We start from the raw sequence: 17,426 nt of genomic DNA, 5'->3' as shown, positions 1-17,426 counted from the left end.
CCTTGGTCACGGTGCTAACCAGACATTCCGTTTACCAGGAGCTTTTCACCACGCAAGGTGGATGGCTAAGGCAATATATTGTCTAAAAATATATTTATTTCGCTATGAATTTAAATTAACAAAAATAGAAGAGAAAGGGTTATGTGACATTTCAATATTTTTGGTCTTAGTATATATTGAAGCTTGGTTTGATGCAACGTTAGCTTCGACTGCACCTTATAATGATCTTAATTTTATTAAAAAACTTTATAACTATAAAACAATTGATGATAGTATATCAAGAGTTTCATTTAATAAATTTAAAAATCATTTATGGTATTTAAGTCCTGAATCAGTTGGTTTAGCTTTTTTTGATATCAATATATCAGTTGAAACAAAAAAAAAAATGGTTAAAAATCTTAAACTTGAGAAAGAATCACCTGGAATGTGTAAACGAGTTCAAGTAAATGACCAATTTATTGCGTATTTTATGAAATATGAAATTGAACATTTTATATCAAGTGAAACTAATGAATTTTTTAATAGATTCAATTTTGATATTAGTTTCCTTCAAAAAGATCCTTCTACTTGGCCTCTTGACGAATCTTATAAAAATGCTTTTGATATTGTAAAGAAACTAAATGTTGTAAATGATGCGGCGGAAAGAGGTATAAAAATCATTGAAGACTACAACAATTTGTTAACAAAAAACGAAGAACAAAAACAATTAGTACTGCAAGTAGTCAGTGACTATCGTAGCCATTATCCAGACTGCAAAAAAAATAATTTGAAAAACCCATTATAATTTTATAAATAAGATTGTTCAAATTAATATAAATAGTTAATAATAATTGGTTTGATATATATTTAAGAATTAAGTGTGTAAATTGTATTAAAACATGTTTAGTTTAGTATTAATTAGCATAGAAACATATTTTTTTTATGTATTTATTAGAAGATGACTGTTTTTTTTTTTTATCTTAGTATTTATAATATTTAATAAATCTGACTCAAACAATGCAATGAAGGATCCAATAAATATTTTACATATAACCTTTTTAATGAGAAATTTAATTTTACATAACTTTTATAGAAAATGTTTTTTTATAATTTCATCCGTTCAACAAATATATTCAAATAACTACAAATTATCAATTTGGTAAAAAAAAATTTTAATGTTGTACTTTGTTATTTTTCTTCGAAAGTAATAGACTTAAAATAAATAATATACTTTAACTTTTTATTGAAAACTTTACGTTCTACAATTTAAGTTCTATACATTTTTTCGCTAGGTATCATATTTATTTAGTTAGGTCGACAAAATGATAAAACTACCCTTGTTGGCTATTTTTCAACCCCCCAGGGGCACGGGAAGGGAGTGAGTAGTCACGACCAAAATTAACCAAAATTATTTTCTGATAACAATGAAAAAAATGAGGGGGTCCTACATCAACAATTTCAAAGTTCAAAAATAAGGACCACCCTAATACCTACATTCAATAGTTTATGGTTTTTACTAGGGCATATATTATACTGTATACACTAATTATACACAATTCTTTCTTAGTCCTATCTCTATTTCATACTTATGCCAAGTACTAACCAATTATACTAGTCACAAAATTAACTCTTAAAAAAGGGAGAAGATATAATACGGTGGATCTGGCAAGTGATTAATAGAGTATAGAAAACAGAGAAACTTCTAAATGATTGGAAAGTGGCGGTAGTATTCCCAATTCACAAAATAGAGATTAACAAGATTCCAAAAACTACCGCGGAATATCCTTGCTCGATGTAGCGTATAAAATATTCTCGTCTTCTCGAATTATGTTTTAAACAGAATAAAAGAAAAAGCAGATAAAATAATAGGGCACTATCAAGCAGGGTTTAGAACTGACAGATTCACGACGGACCAAATGTTCATAATAATCAGGCAATTGTATCAAAAATGTTGGGAGTTCAATAAAAAGATTCATACCCTTTTCATGGACTTCAAGAAAGCGTATTATAATATTCATTAAGAGAGCAGTGGCGGTCTTTGACCAATTCCAAGGGGAGGGGGGCGAAATATTTTTTACATTAAATACAATAAGTACTCAAAAATAGAAGTCATAAAATGTATTTCATGTAGTAATTTTATATTTTATATTTACCAAGGCGAGCCAACCCCCCCCCCTAAAGTAGGACCACCACTGGGAGAGAGTCTACTGAATATTATGAAAGAAATTCATTTTCCATAAATACTGGTAAATTTAGTATCAATAAATGTTATTGAGACCTTGATAAAAGCTCAGATAGAAAATTCAATAACTGACCCGGCTACAGTGAACTCGGGGTAAGTCTGTTCAACGGGGTGTTTGAAAAGGTTATTAGAGAAATGAAAATTTGCCTAACAAGGGTATAAGGCTACAAGACACCTCGATAGGCCTACTTGCTTATGCTGACAATATAGTATTGATAGAAGAGTCTCAGGATAGGTTGAAGATTTTATTCAGTAGACTATATAAAGCAGCATCAAAAGTAGGACTATATGTAAACGAGGGAAAAACTGAGTATATGTTTTTGAGTAGACGGGAACTACCTTTTTGTCAATCTATAAAAATAGATCACTATGAATTTAAAAGGGTAGAACAGATACCTAGATTCTATTTTAATTGAAAAAAATAATGTAGCAAACGAGGTAGCAGCAAGAATTCAAGCTGAGAATAAATGTTACTATTGACTGACTAAGGTACTAAGCTCACGAGAAATATCGCGAAGAATGAAAGAACAATTATATACGTCCTTAATACGACTGGTTGTATTGTATGGATCGGAAATATGGCCTCTTAGAAAAATGGAAGAGCATAGATTCATGGCCTTCGAAAGAAAAGTGTTGCGGAAAATATATGGTTCGATCAAAGACAAAATAACTGGGGAGTAGAGACTTGGTTGGAGGAGCTAAAATCTACTATTAAATGCAGTGATTGAAAAAAATCCTGTAGGTAAAAAGTCTCTGGGAAGACCAAGAATGCGATATTATAAAAAAGGACGTTGAACAGTTAGGAGGTGTTGATTATGAGACGGGATGGTCTAAAAGGCCCAATAAACTCCCCCCCTCCAAAAAAAAAAAAAATATATATATTTTATTATATTGTTATTAATTGAAAAAGTACACAATCATAGTGCCTTTAATAAGTCAAAAGTTTCATAGGCATATTTTACAAACGAGTCACAGCTTAAGTTATACTTTTTTAACATGTATATTAACATATAGATAACAACTAAAGCGCAGTTTACGTTATACCTTTTTAACGTAGATAAAAATTTGAGCTCAGTTTACAAAAAAAAAGGTCATTTGGGCATAGTTTACGTATGCCTGATGACTTACCTACTTCACTGTTGTCACCCCGAGTATGCTATAACATTTTTGTGGTTGCCGGATGTCCTGGTTTGCGTACGGATCTAACGTTTCCACTGGTGTTGTCGTCTAATTTAACGTCACCTTGGGTAACATTTTTTTATATACTTCTATACGCATTAGAGGCGCAAGTATTATATTCGCATGTCCCGAAACTGGTCGGTGTCGTGTAATTGTATGCGCGTCGAAGTCCGGTAATACATATTGCACGGTAACTTTCATTCGAGTGGTATCTGCTCGCCATCACATTCTGTTTGCCAATTTCGCTGAGATCCAGAAGTCACACGGTTCGCAAAATTCAGCATCACGGACATGTCAGTTTTGTCTTTTGTCCGTTCAAAGCTGTCTTGGAGGTTGGTCCACGTGATGTTCGTGGTCCGTCGGTCCGACGGTATTATTGTATTTGTAAACTTATACTCATCATCTTCATTTATATTGTGTTCTATGAGGCATTTAAATTAATTTGGTTCCGTTATTATAACAGTGAAACCTCTAAATACTGGACACTTTCGGTAGTCGTAATTTTGTTCGTTATTTCAGAGGTGTCCGCTATTCAGGAGAGGGAGGGGGTAAATTCTCGAAAATAACTCGGAGAAATTAATATTTACATAATATCTACAACATATTGCATTATTTATATACCTAATATTTATAATCAATGATATTTATATATTTCTATTATTTTAATTCAAATATTAATTTTACGTATTATTCTTTAAAATTATATGAAAAATGCAATTACTTTAATTTGTATTTGACCTTGATGCATAGTAATTTCGTATATCAAGACATTTTCTAATTTAACAGCGTTGGAGACAATACGTTTACGTTTCTAGTTTTTATTTTATTTTTGCAAACTTAATTATAATAAGTACAAAAAACACTGATGAATCAGTGGAAGCAGTCACACACACGTGGCTTAAAAAAAACATGTGCCTGGCCAAATGATAGAAAACATTCTAAAAGATACATTGTAAAAAGGGTTATTCCTAATCAGCTAGAATTTTAATGGTTGCCTACACGAAAACTTGGAAATGCCTATAGTATAAGTATTATAAAACATGATTTAAAAATTATATAATTTAATCTTTAACAAGATCTTTAATCAACATAATATACCCAATTGTTATTTTGAATTAATGTTCACAGGTAGTTTGAATCAGCCCATGCTAAATGTAAATTAGCTTAATATTTATCTGACTTATCAAACACTGAAGAATTGAATATTACCAAAAGTGAGCAAAATCGTGTGTCTAAAAACAAAAATTATCAATTCAACAGAATTGCAAGTCCTCCAAAGTTGAAAACTACAAGTTCTTATCAATTTTTTAATTTTTTAGTTAACTTTGTAACATTAAGTAAATATAAATACTTTTATAATTTTTATTTCTATTTTAAACTAATTATAGTTTTTTCTAGAATTTAATTTTAATAATCTGGGTAACAAAATTATTGGTTTAGTACATATTATACCTACACTTTTTTATTTATATTTTATTTTGAGTAACTATATATATATATACATATAATATACATATTTTAATATTTAAATAACTAACTAGTAACTATATTGTTATATTGTTATACAATATTGAAAAATGATATGATTAAATATTTTTTCAACTTATTAATAGTATTATAATCAATAAGCTTAAATAAAAAATTTAAGATGCTTGTATCAAATAACACAAGCGGGGAATCAGCTGATGAAGAAACATATGATTCTGAAAAAGATCCTGAATATGTGTTAATCCCCCGTGTTAGAGAAAACTGTAAGTTAAAAAAAAAATCCCTATCTATTATCTAGTCATAAAATATTTTATTATAAACAATGAATGCAATGCATAGGCCATATTTTAATATCTAAATTTGTGATTTCCAAATTATTTGTTTATTAATTATTATAGTTGTTAAAATACCATTTGATTTGTTTATCAAATAACTACACTCATTATTTTTTCAAAAACTATTAGAAATTTAGAATAATAAATTAATAAGATTGATATAATTAAGGTTAATATTTTTACATTTATTGATGATCAATGTAAGGTTTTATCTTCTTGTAGACGATGAATTAGACCAAAAAAGTCCATGTTTAGAAGCAAACACGTCAGTTGATTTTAATAAGTCTACTTCTTATGTTCAGTCTCCAATAGGGAAAATAATGGTCGAAAATATTGATGATAATTTAGACTCTGCTGCAAGCACCATTAATATAAAGTTTGAAATCGAAGCATTATTTCGACTAGTTATGCTGTACACAGACACAAAAAAAAAAAAAAAAAACACATAATTGTAAAATCAATACATTCATCACTTCGTTCAGAATCTAATAAAATGAGAACACTGTATCACATCATTAGTAAATTAATACCTATTATTCGTTATCCATGTCAAAAAAAGGAACGATTCTAGTTTAGCAACCTATCGATTTTAAAATTTTTTTTTTCTAAAATCCGTGGTTTACGGTGCTTTATAAGAATATAAAAAAAAGCCCCCTCAAACTTCGTTTTGAAGTTATTGACGAAAAACATTTTTTTTCGTCAACGCGCAATTAAAAAAAAATACTTACAATTGAATATTTTTAATTTTTTAAATTCTGAACGAAGTGATGAATGTATTGATTTTACAATGATGTGTGTTTTTTTTTTTATGTGTGTACAGCATAACTAGTCTAAATAATGCTTCGATTTCAAACTTTGGGGGTGGTTTCCGATGTAAAATTGAGATCCTTGGTGCATTATAGAGGTCAAAAGTAAACATTTTCAAACAGTTTTCAAAAAAATCGAGAAAAACAAAAAAAAAATGACAGAAAACCGGGAATTTTTACGCAAAATCAGTTTTCGACCAAATCGATTTTTTTATATGGTTGAAATTCAAAAACTAATCACTGTAAATACTTGAAATTTTCACCAAATGTTTATGTTAGTGATATCTATATACAGTTTAATTTTCAAAAATTTTTGACTTTTTTTTGAGTTATTTATAGACCACTGACATTTTCAATTTTTTTGAGAATTTTTTTTTGAAGTGTCGGTAAAAAAATGTTGGATGACCAAAAAAACTTGAAAATTTAATAGAAGGTTCCTTATAAGTTGTTCTTATTGTAGATAATAAAAATTTAAATTCGTAAGTCACAATTTTTTTTAATAAGCGTTTATAGTTCAAAATTTTACGAAATCTGTCAAAAACGCGAAAATTTGCAAGTAATTTTGAAGTTGAAAAATCATAAAAAATTTTGCGTTTATAACTAACTAAATTCGTCAAAACCATGAATATTTGCAAATTATTTTGTAGTTCAAAATTCATAAGTCGTAGATACTTGAAAATTTCACCATTTATTTAGATCGGAAATTGAAAAATTGAAAATTTGTACACAGATTATATTATATTATATTATGATTATATTGTGATTATGAAATGTTATCATGGATATTAGAGAAGAATTTGTTTGAAAATTTAATACAAAGTTCCTCATTAGTTATTCTTATAGTGATTAAAAATTTATAAGAATACATACGCACAATTTTTTTTTATAAGCGTTTATAGTTCAAATTTTTACGAAATCTGTCGAAAATGCGAAAACTTATTGCTAGTAATTTTGAAGCTGAAAAATCATAAAATTTTTTGCGTTTATAACTAAGGATTGAAAATACAACACTAAGTTTTCCATAAGTTTTTCTTGAGTTGCTATAGAGAAAACTCGAAGCATCATTATAGGAAAAATTTTAAGTGCGTTTGAATTTTAAATTTTTACGAAATAGCGTAACGATAACGATTAATCCTCAAACGATTTTGAATATTTATTATTATTCAAAAAGTATAAGCCGTAGATACGTGAAAATTTTATCAGTTATTTAGATTGGCATTTTCTTTACATGATTTAATTTTCAAAATATTTTGACTTTTTTTTAGATATTAATGGACAACTGAAATTTTTTGAAGGGTTGATAAAAATTTTTCGGCCCTATCAAAATACTTGAAAATTGAATACAAAGTTCCTCATAAGTTATTCTTATAGTAATTAAAAAATTATACAAATACGTAAGCACAATTTTTTTTTTATTAGCATTTGAAATTCAAATATTGACTAAATACGTAAAAATTACGAAAATTCGCAAATTATTTTAAGCTAGAAATTTATACAAAATGTTCTTTTTAAATCAAAGATTTGAAAATTTTTAATTATCTATAATATATCCTAGACTGACAAATCATCTCCGTTCAGAATCGTTTTTCGTATACAATGATACCTATCATTGCATTGAAATCTAACCTACCCTAGTCAGAGGTCCCCCCCCCCCACCACCTAATGTACAGCAGAGCGACATCCACTTACCCGCTTTTTTTTTTTCTCAATGTTTAGTTTTTAGCGTTTAATAAATTGGTAAAATCAAAACTTAACTAAAATACCGACATTTGAAGTTTTTGCACGTATAAATTGGAAAACACCATTTTCAAGATTCATAATAAATCCTTTCTAAAATTAGCTAAAAATCGGTTTGTTTAATATTTTTATTTTATTACTGCGTATAGTTTTTGTAGAAAAAGTTTTTATTGAAGTCAGAATTGTGCTATCTAGCTTAGTTTTAGAGTTACAGGTAAAAGAAAGTTTCCTAATTTATGAAAAAATGTAATACAGGAAACAGGTAGTTTCAATTTTATTTATAATTTTATAAAGCAAATTTTTTTTTTAAAAGACGTGTTTTTAATACTAATTTAGGAACTGTTTGAACTTAGTAAGTACTGTAAGTTGTAACCTTGCCAGTTAAAGTAACATAAGTATATTATTGACTCCGGACCTCGAGTTTGTTGGGGGCTCGGCTCCTAAACCCCCTGAAGCTTAAATATCCAACCTGGGTGGCAGGGGGAGGGCGACCCCTTCAGGGTCGCGGGGGGGATTGATACCTGCCCTACGGGCAGATGGATGACCTAACAAGTATAACCTGAACTTCATTATTTAAAGTATTTAAGTATTTAAAGTATAATCGCTTCGGTTTTCAAACTTAAGAAACAATTTATGAAAAAATGTAATACGGGTAAACAGTAAGTTACAATTTTATTTATAAATTTAAAATTTAAAAAATTAAAAAATTGTTAATTAAAAAAAAATCATCATCCTCATCGTCTGAACCCGAATCAGAATTATTTGGTGTTTCTGTGCAGTCTAAAGTTAGTCCATTTGGGTCATACAATTGTGCTGCAAGTTTGAAAAATTCAACTAAAGGGTTTAGGTCCAAAGAACGACATCCCTTTAGGGACATATATTTGGCCAAATACCCCGCATAAAAATGTTTTTTCCTAGAGTACTGTGTCATGGAAGCTTTGGTATGACGCCACATTCCTTCGACGTTATTAGTATGTGCGCCACTTTCCGGGTTCTTAAATTCTATTGAATGGTTTACCGTTAAATGACTATATCCTTCGTCTTTTAAACAGTCATAACTCTAAAAACATTGAACTCATTTAAATTTAACACAATTGAGTTAAATCAATTAAAACACAAACTTACCTTCCAACAATCACTTATTATTAATGTTCCTGGCAAAATACAATCCTTAATTATAGTTAATAATGTATCTTTATCACGCTTGGTAAAAATTGCACTTAACATTCTTTTTACTGCTGTTCACATAAGTTTGTTTACATCGCCAAACGACACCGTCACAATAAGCTGTGCTAGGACACAATTCTAAAAAGTGATCTTTATTACACTTAGTAATATTATTTTTTGCAATAAGGCTCCAGGACTGTAAAACACTTATAACCTGCATGGACAGATGGCCACTCGTTTTATGTTCAAATATTTCATAAATTTCAATGATCGATGTCATTTTAAATTTTGAATAAAATAAAATTATAACTGCATAACAAAATACTAGTTTAACGTACTAAGTAATCGATCGTAAAGACGATCATGAAAATGCATGATTATGCTATTATTATTATAATATTATTGTTATTGGACAAAGTAGTATCTATTAAAATTTTATCTTTTTTTTTCAAGATATTATAAGAATTAAATACCACATTTTCTGTATATATTTTATCTAATTAATGATGCTTATTTTGGCAACTACCAATATATATATATATATATATATACCTGTTTACCTGTATTACATTTTTTCATAAATAAGGAAACTTTTAAGGCTGTTGAAGCATAGCATATTTTAAGGAGTAATATTTAGGCAGAATATATTACATGTATATTTGAACGGTGTCATTGTGTGAGTAGTGAATGAACATTAGTGTGTGTGATGCTTTATCTGGGCAATTATCGCGTTGTCGTACCACCGCGCACCGCCTACCTATCAGCTGTAATACGCGGGTATTCTCAGAACTGATTTATTACGATGGTTCAATAACCAAAATAAACTATGTTTATTATTTATACTGCAGTTGAAGGCGAATTCCAGTTTTTAAAGCATAAGTGATCTTTACTTTCGATTCCTAATGTTGATCTATGATCTAATCTATGACAAATACAACAGTATTTGTTTCTTATGCCTATGAATAAAAATTTTTTGGTTCTTTGGCCAACAATACAAGCCTGAAATTATATTTTTAAATTTTAAAATTATGACAATTTTATAAATCTTAATTATAATTACTACTCCCGATGACGCGTTGTAGTTTCTTTTATAAGATCTTTTACTCCAAGCACCATCTGTACGTAATATTATATTATGATAATAATGTCCAAAAAAAATCAAAGCATTCATAATGTAAGTCATATACCTATTATGGCAGATAATACGATAAAACGATCTATATTATTTTTATCATATTATATACAAAAATATAACTTCCCATACGTAATGCACATTTCGTTTATCGTTATTCGTTTATACATAGGTACATAGGTAATAGGTTTATAATATATATTATATAAGTAAGGTACATATGTAATGATAATTACTTGGGCCGCAACTCACCTATCGCTAAAATATTGTCGGGCCGCAACTAACTTACACCTAAAATATTATCGGGCCGGAATTCACCGGTCTCCAACACCGAAACGAATGGTCGGGCCGCAACTCACCTTCAGCCAATACTACGGTCTACGGCCCAAGAAAGAAATTATTTTTATCATTTCATTCTAACGATTTCAATATAAGAGTGGTGTTATTGGGTGTTTGACCTTTGACGGTGTTTGGTGTCAGAAACAACGTCCAAGTTACTTAGGTAAGTAGTTTTACAATTATTTTACATTGAAAGACAACATTAAATTGTGATTCGTATATAATCATTGTCGTCATTGGTGTTACGTAAATACTAGAAATTTAATATTAATTATTAAAACTAATGGTTTTGGACATATTTATATATTTCATCTACATAATATATTAAATTTTAAAGAAAATTAAATAACCTTATAATTTAAAATTTTATGAAAAGTTGTTAGTAAAATCACGTGAGTTGTCATATTACTTTATTAAATATATCGTATATCGACAATCTTATTATTATACCGTGTTCGCAAATCGTTACGTTATATTATATATTTATATTGTGGACGCGATTGTCACTTATTATAATATATCTATTATACATTTTATTCATATTTTTAATGGAGGCTTGACTGTTTTCCTTAACTCACATTTAATATTTTTATACCTCCATCGAGAATCACTACATATTATTATTATCGTTATTGGTGAAGACGTTTGCTCAAAACCGTAGCAGAAAAAAACCATTTTCATTGTAAATAAAATATTATTATTACTCTTTCCATAATTATAATTCAATAAATTATTTATTTACTATAAACATATATTTTTTTTTTATTGCATACAAATAAACAGCCCTTTAAATAAACAGCATGTTTAGAAATTTAAATTACAGATATAAAAAAAAATATCCAAAAAAATTGTAACCACGGGCCTCAATGATCGTAGTTCCGCCACTGACGAAATGCTTAGCAGAAATGAAAGTAAGATTTATTACTTTAAAATTAACTTAATGTAATTATTATTTGTATAATGTTTATAATTGTCGTTAAGAAGACGCTATCCATGCATTTGATGTCTTCATTTTACACACGTACAAAATAGAAAATTTTCATTCACAGTGCTTAAGTGTCGGGAATTTTTCAATACATTAATTTTCAAATAACCATTAAATTAAGATATTGAAAAATCGACAACTTTTAAGCACAGATAATGTTATTATATCTAAAAGTTAAATAATAGATCAATTTTAAATAATGTCGTATATGTGTAAGACGGAAATAACAAATTCATGTGTAGTGAGCTCTTAAATGAAGACTACTTCTATTACTACTGAATGTAAAATGTAATATTATTACTAGAATAAAGCAACAATCACTGACAAAAATTGAAAAATCTATCAACACCGTTTGCTGAAGGAATAGTTCAACTGAATATGAACAACCAAACTGAAGGATGGATCACAGATTTTCTAAATTAGTAAATCATTCATATCCATGCATATGGTTATTCATAGAAAATATGCGATTAGAATTAGGAGTCGATGAAGTTAAAATTGGGCAAAGAGATATCGGACAATCTCCGGCAAAAAAATAAAAAAAATGTATATTAATATGCAAGAACATTTTTAAAAAATATGTAAGGAATTTAATAATAATGATGAAAGAAGTATTGAAAACTTTTTAAAATGTATATCATTAACGTCATTGATGAATCAGAATTCATCTAGCTTAAGTACTACAGTTTTATTAGGTGATGTAATACTTTCTGTTGTTTTAGTAGTAATATTTAGTTCATTGAAACATCTGACATATGACATATCTAACCATTCTAGGAACTCAGATATGCACTCTGATAAATTTATAAACCAATCACATGTAGACACTAAATTATTTAGATTAGACTCACTATAATATAATTATTATATTACACACAGATTACATTTTATTATTATTTATGTTAAATTACCTAACTCATTAATGAATGTAAACATTCAAGTAGTTTAGTAGGTACTTGCCTACTTACAAGTATGAAGTTATTTATATTGTAATTCCATTGTTGGATCTTACGCAATTTTAAGAATATATGAAAAAATGGTTTTGTGCTAAATGAACCACTTATGCTACAGTCATAGTTAATAAAATAAAATAAATACCTACAACCTACGTCATGAATCATGATAAAAAAAACTTAAAAAACCAATATCTTCCGTAGCAAAGCTTATAAATTCATAGCTGAGCAATGAATAAACCTATATTGATTTTATGGGTCAAACATAAATTGCCTATATATTAGGTGCCTAGGTATAATATAATATTATGATTTTCTATTTTCTTTCTGTCTGCATCACTTTTTAGTGAAGTAAAAGTTAAAAACTAAAAGAAATTAAACAATTTTTAAGTAGTTTTCTATAACATGAGAAAAAAATTAACAAAATTAAAGAAAAAACAAAATTTTTACCCAAAACCTGCAAATAAATATCTCAAAAAAGTCAAAATATTTTTTAAATTAAATCATGTAAAGAAAATGGCAATCTAAATAACTGATAAAATTTTCACGTATCTACGGCTTATACTTTTTGAATAATAACAAATATTCAAAATCGTTATCGTTACGTTATTTCGTAAAAATTTAAAATTCAAACGCACTTAAAATTTTTCCTATAATGATGCTACGAGTTTTCTCTATAGCTACTCAAGAAAAACTTATGGAAAACTTAGTGTTGTATTTTCAATTCTTAGTTATAAATACAAAAAATTTTATGATTTTTCAGCTTCAAAATAACTCGCATATTTTCGCATTTTCGACAGATTTCGTAAAAATTTGAACTATAAACGCTTATAAAAAAAAAATTGTGCGTATGTATTCTTATAAGTTTTTAATCACTATAAGAATAACTAATGAGGAACTTTGTATTAAATTTTCAAACAAATTCTTCTCTAATATCCATGAAAACATTTCGTAATCACAATATAATCATCTCGTCTAATATATATGTGTTATAATCTGTGTACAAATTTTCAATTTTTCAATTTCCGATCTAAATATATGGTGAAATTTTCAAGTATCTACGACTTATAATTTTTGAAGTATAACAAATAATATTTAAATTCGTTTTACTCGTTTGAGGATAAATCGTTATCATTACGCGATTTCATAAAAATTTAAAACTTAAACGCTCAAAACAGTTTTCCTATAATGACACTTCAAATTTTCTCTATAGCTATTTGAAGCAAAACTTATGGAAAACTTGGTGTTAAATTTTATAACCTTAGATATGAATACAAATTCAATGAATTTTGAACTACAAAATAATTTGCAAATATTCATGGTTTTGACGAATTTTTGTCAATATTTAAAATTCAAATGCTAATAAAAATTTAATTTGAATTTCCGGTTGACATTTTTTTGGTGATAAAGATTGACAAATTTGTAAGGAATCTTGTATAAATTTTCAAATCTTAGATTTAAAAAGAAAATTTTTTTATGAATTCCTAGCTTATAATAATTCGCGGATTTTCGTGATTTTTACGTATGTTGTCAAAATTAAAATTTAAATGCTTGTAAAAAAAAAAAATGTGGCTATACATTTCTTTTATTTTTCAACTGCTATTGTAAAAATATTTTAGGAGTCTTGTATAAAATTTTCAAATCTTAGGTATAAAAAGAAAAACTTTTATGAATTTCGATCTAAGATAATTTGAACATTGCCGTAATTTTTATGTATTTAGTCAAAATTTGAACTTCAAATGCTAATAAAAAAAAATCCTGCATATGTATTTTTGTAATTTTTTAATCACAATATGAATAACTTATGAGGAACTTTGTATTAAATTTTCAAGTATTTTGATAGAGCCAAAACATTTTTTATCAACACTTCAAAAAAAAATTTTTCAGAAAAATTGAAAATTTCAGTTGTCTATAAATACCTCAAAAAAAGTCAAAATATTTTGAAAATTAAATCATGTAAAGAAAATGCCTATCTAAATAACTGGTATAATTTTCAAGTATCTACGACTTATACTTTTTGAATAATAACAAATGTCTAAAATCGTTTGAGGATTAATCCTTATCGTTACGCTATTTCGTAAAAATTTAAAATTCAAACGCACTTAAAATTTTTTCTATAATGATGCTTCGAGTTTTCTCTTCAGTTATTTAAAGGAAAACTTATGGAAAACTTAGCGTTGTATTCTTAATACTTAGTTACAAACACAAAAAATTTTATGATTTTTCATCTTCAAAATTACTTGTAAATTTTCGCATTTTCGACAGATTTCGTAAAAATTTGAACTATAAACGGTTATAAAAAAAAAATTGTGACTAATGATTTTTAATTTTTTTTAGCTACAATAAGAACAACTTGTATTAAATTTTCAAGTTTTTTTGGTCGTCCAACATTTTTTTACCGACACTTCAAAAAAAATTCTCAAAAAAATCGAAAATTTCAGTGGTCTATAAATAACTCAAAAAAGTCAAAACTTTTTGAAAATTAAACTGTATATATGTAATACTAACATAAACATTTTGTGAAAATTTCAAGTATTTATAGTGATTAGTTTTTGAATTACAACCATATAAAAAAAAAAACGATTTTTTTGAAAACTGTTTGAAAATGTTTACTTTTGACCTCTATTATGCACCAAGGATCTTCAATTTTACATCGGAAACCACCCCCAAAGTTTGAAATCGAAGCATTATTTCGACTAGTTATGCTGTACATAGACACAAAAACAAAAAACACACATCATTGTAAAATTAATACATTCATCACTTCGTTCAGAATCTAAAATAAAATATAATATAATTAATTCATTAATATCTTATTTTAACTAATTTAATTTTAGCAATACAGTTTATTGTTGTCAGTGTTACGAAAATAAATAGGTTCGCTAAAATTATTGGCCGTGGTCGAGCTGTTAACTCGCAACGTTTGAAATAAAGTGTATTTATAGTTTTTAGTATATTTATATTTATAGTCATTTTATTGTAAACAATAAAATGATTATTTTGCGAATAAAGCTAAAACGTATTGTAACGACTTTATTTTGTAAAATATATAGTATTCGACCAATCGTCCGTCTTGTGAGTCGTGTTGTGTGTTTTTATATTTTGTTTTAAATATTTGTTAGAATATTTATGGACTCATGATTTATATTTAGAAAATAATTTTTAACGAGATGTTAAATAAAAGGTTTTTTTCTTAAAAAAATAAAATAAGCCATTTTTTTTTTTAATAAAGTTATTTTATTTTATAATTTGACAATTGTTGGGTCATTTTTTGCAGACATTTTCCATAATTTTTACATCATTTATTTATATTTTTTATGTCATTTTTTTTTTTTTGGTTCTTTAGGTCAACAACATCCGAGCCAGAAATAATTTTACAATTATTTTTACGTGTAGGTTAAGCTTATATTTGTAAGTGAATTTAAATTTAAGAAATTGAACACTTCAAATACAGTGACCTACTCAATAGGTACCGAAGAACATTCGACACTGCCATATTTTTTTTGACACAGTTCAATAAAACCACGAAATCGTTTGCAGAAAAAGCTTGACTTTTTGACTTTTTTTGACTTATAAATAGATCACTGAAATTTTCGACTTTTTTGAGAATTTATTTTTGAAATGTCGGTAAAAAAATGTTGGATAACCAAAAAACTTGAAAATTTAATACAAGATTCCTTATGAGTTGTTCTTATTGTAGCTAAAAATATTCAAAAATCGTTAGTCACAATTTATTTTTATAAGTGTTTATAGTTGAAATTTTTACGAAATCTGTAGAAAACGCGAATATTTGCAAGTAATTTTGAAGTTGAAAAATCATAAAAATGTTTGTGTTTATAGCTAAGAATTAAAAATACAACACATTTATGTTCAAATATTGACAAAAATTCGTCAAAACCATGAATATTTGCAAATTATTTTGTAGTTTAAAATTCATAATATTGTTTGTATTTATATCTAAGGTTATAAAATTTAACACCAAGTTTTCCATAAGTTTTTCTTCAAATAGCTATAGAGAAAATTTGAAGTGTCATTATAGGAAAAATGTTTTGAGCGTTTGAGTTTTAAATTTTTATGAAATCGCGAAATGATAACGATTTATCCTCAAACCAGGTATATGTTTATCTATGATAATATAAAGTATTATGAATTATGGTAACTATATGCAATGTTTTTGGAAAAATTGATTAACCATGCCTTATTCAAAATGCGTCCTATTTGAAAAATAATTTATTTGTTTCTAAATAGAATATATGACAATATTTAAATATAATATATCCTAGACTGACAAATTATCTCCGTTCAGATTCGTTTTTCGTATACAATGATACCTATCATTGCATTCAAATTTAATCCCATCCATTACAGTAACCTACTGTACAGCAGAGCGACATCCATGACTAACCGCTTTAAAAAAAAATATTTTTAAAATTTATTTGCGTAGAAAATAATATGTATTTAGATATACGTGATGATGAAAAGTGTCAAGTCACTGCGATTAATATTTTTTGAATTACTGGGAAATAATTAAAATCGTAATTTTTCGTTAATAATTTAAAATATACTACTTAAAATTAAAACTTCAATTAAATTAAATGTTAACAAAGAAAATTGTGTACCTATGTCAATTTTCAATCTTTTTAAAATTCTGTGAAATAACTTATAAGTTATAAAGAACTTTAAATTACATTTTCTAGTAAAATGTATTTAAATTTTAAATTGTATGATTTCTTAACTATCAGTACAAAATAACTTAAAAATATTAAGGTTTTGTTGAATTTCATCTCAATAAATTCAATAAATTCAATAAAAAGTTAAGTTAATGTCGAAGGTTCCTCAGCGTGTAAGTCACTGCTATTAATGGATTTGTTAAATTTGAACACAATCAGTGTTGAATCCAGCCAATTTTTCTGGGGGGGGGGCCCACACTTTTTCACTTTTTTTCATTGGTGAATGGTGATACGTCATTTTAGTATTATGAATTATATATTATCTATTAATTAATAGGTATTTATTCTTATTACAATTTATAATTTAGACCAGCGGTTCTCAACCTTTTTATAGTCACGTACCACCTACACAAT

This window comes from Diuraphis noxia, unplaced genomic scaffold, assembly GCF_037042655.1.
Source record: "Diuraphis noxia isolate RWA-SAM2 unplaced genomic scaffold, SU_Dnox_SAM2 contig0001, whole genome shotgun sequence".
Lineage (NCBI taxonomy): Eukaryota > Metazoa > Arthropoda > Insecta > Hemiptera > Aphididae > Diuraphis > Diuraphis noxia.
The sequence above is the reverse complement of the archived record's forward strand: the minus strand, read 5'-3'. Positions refer to the sequence as shown.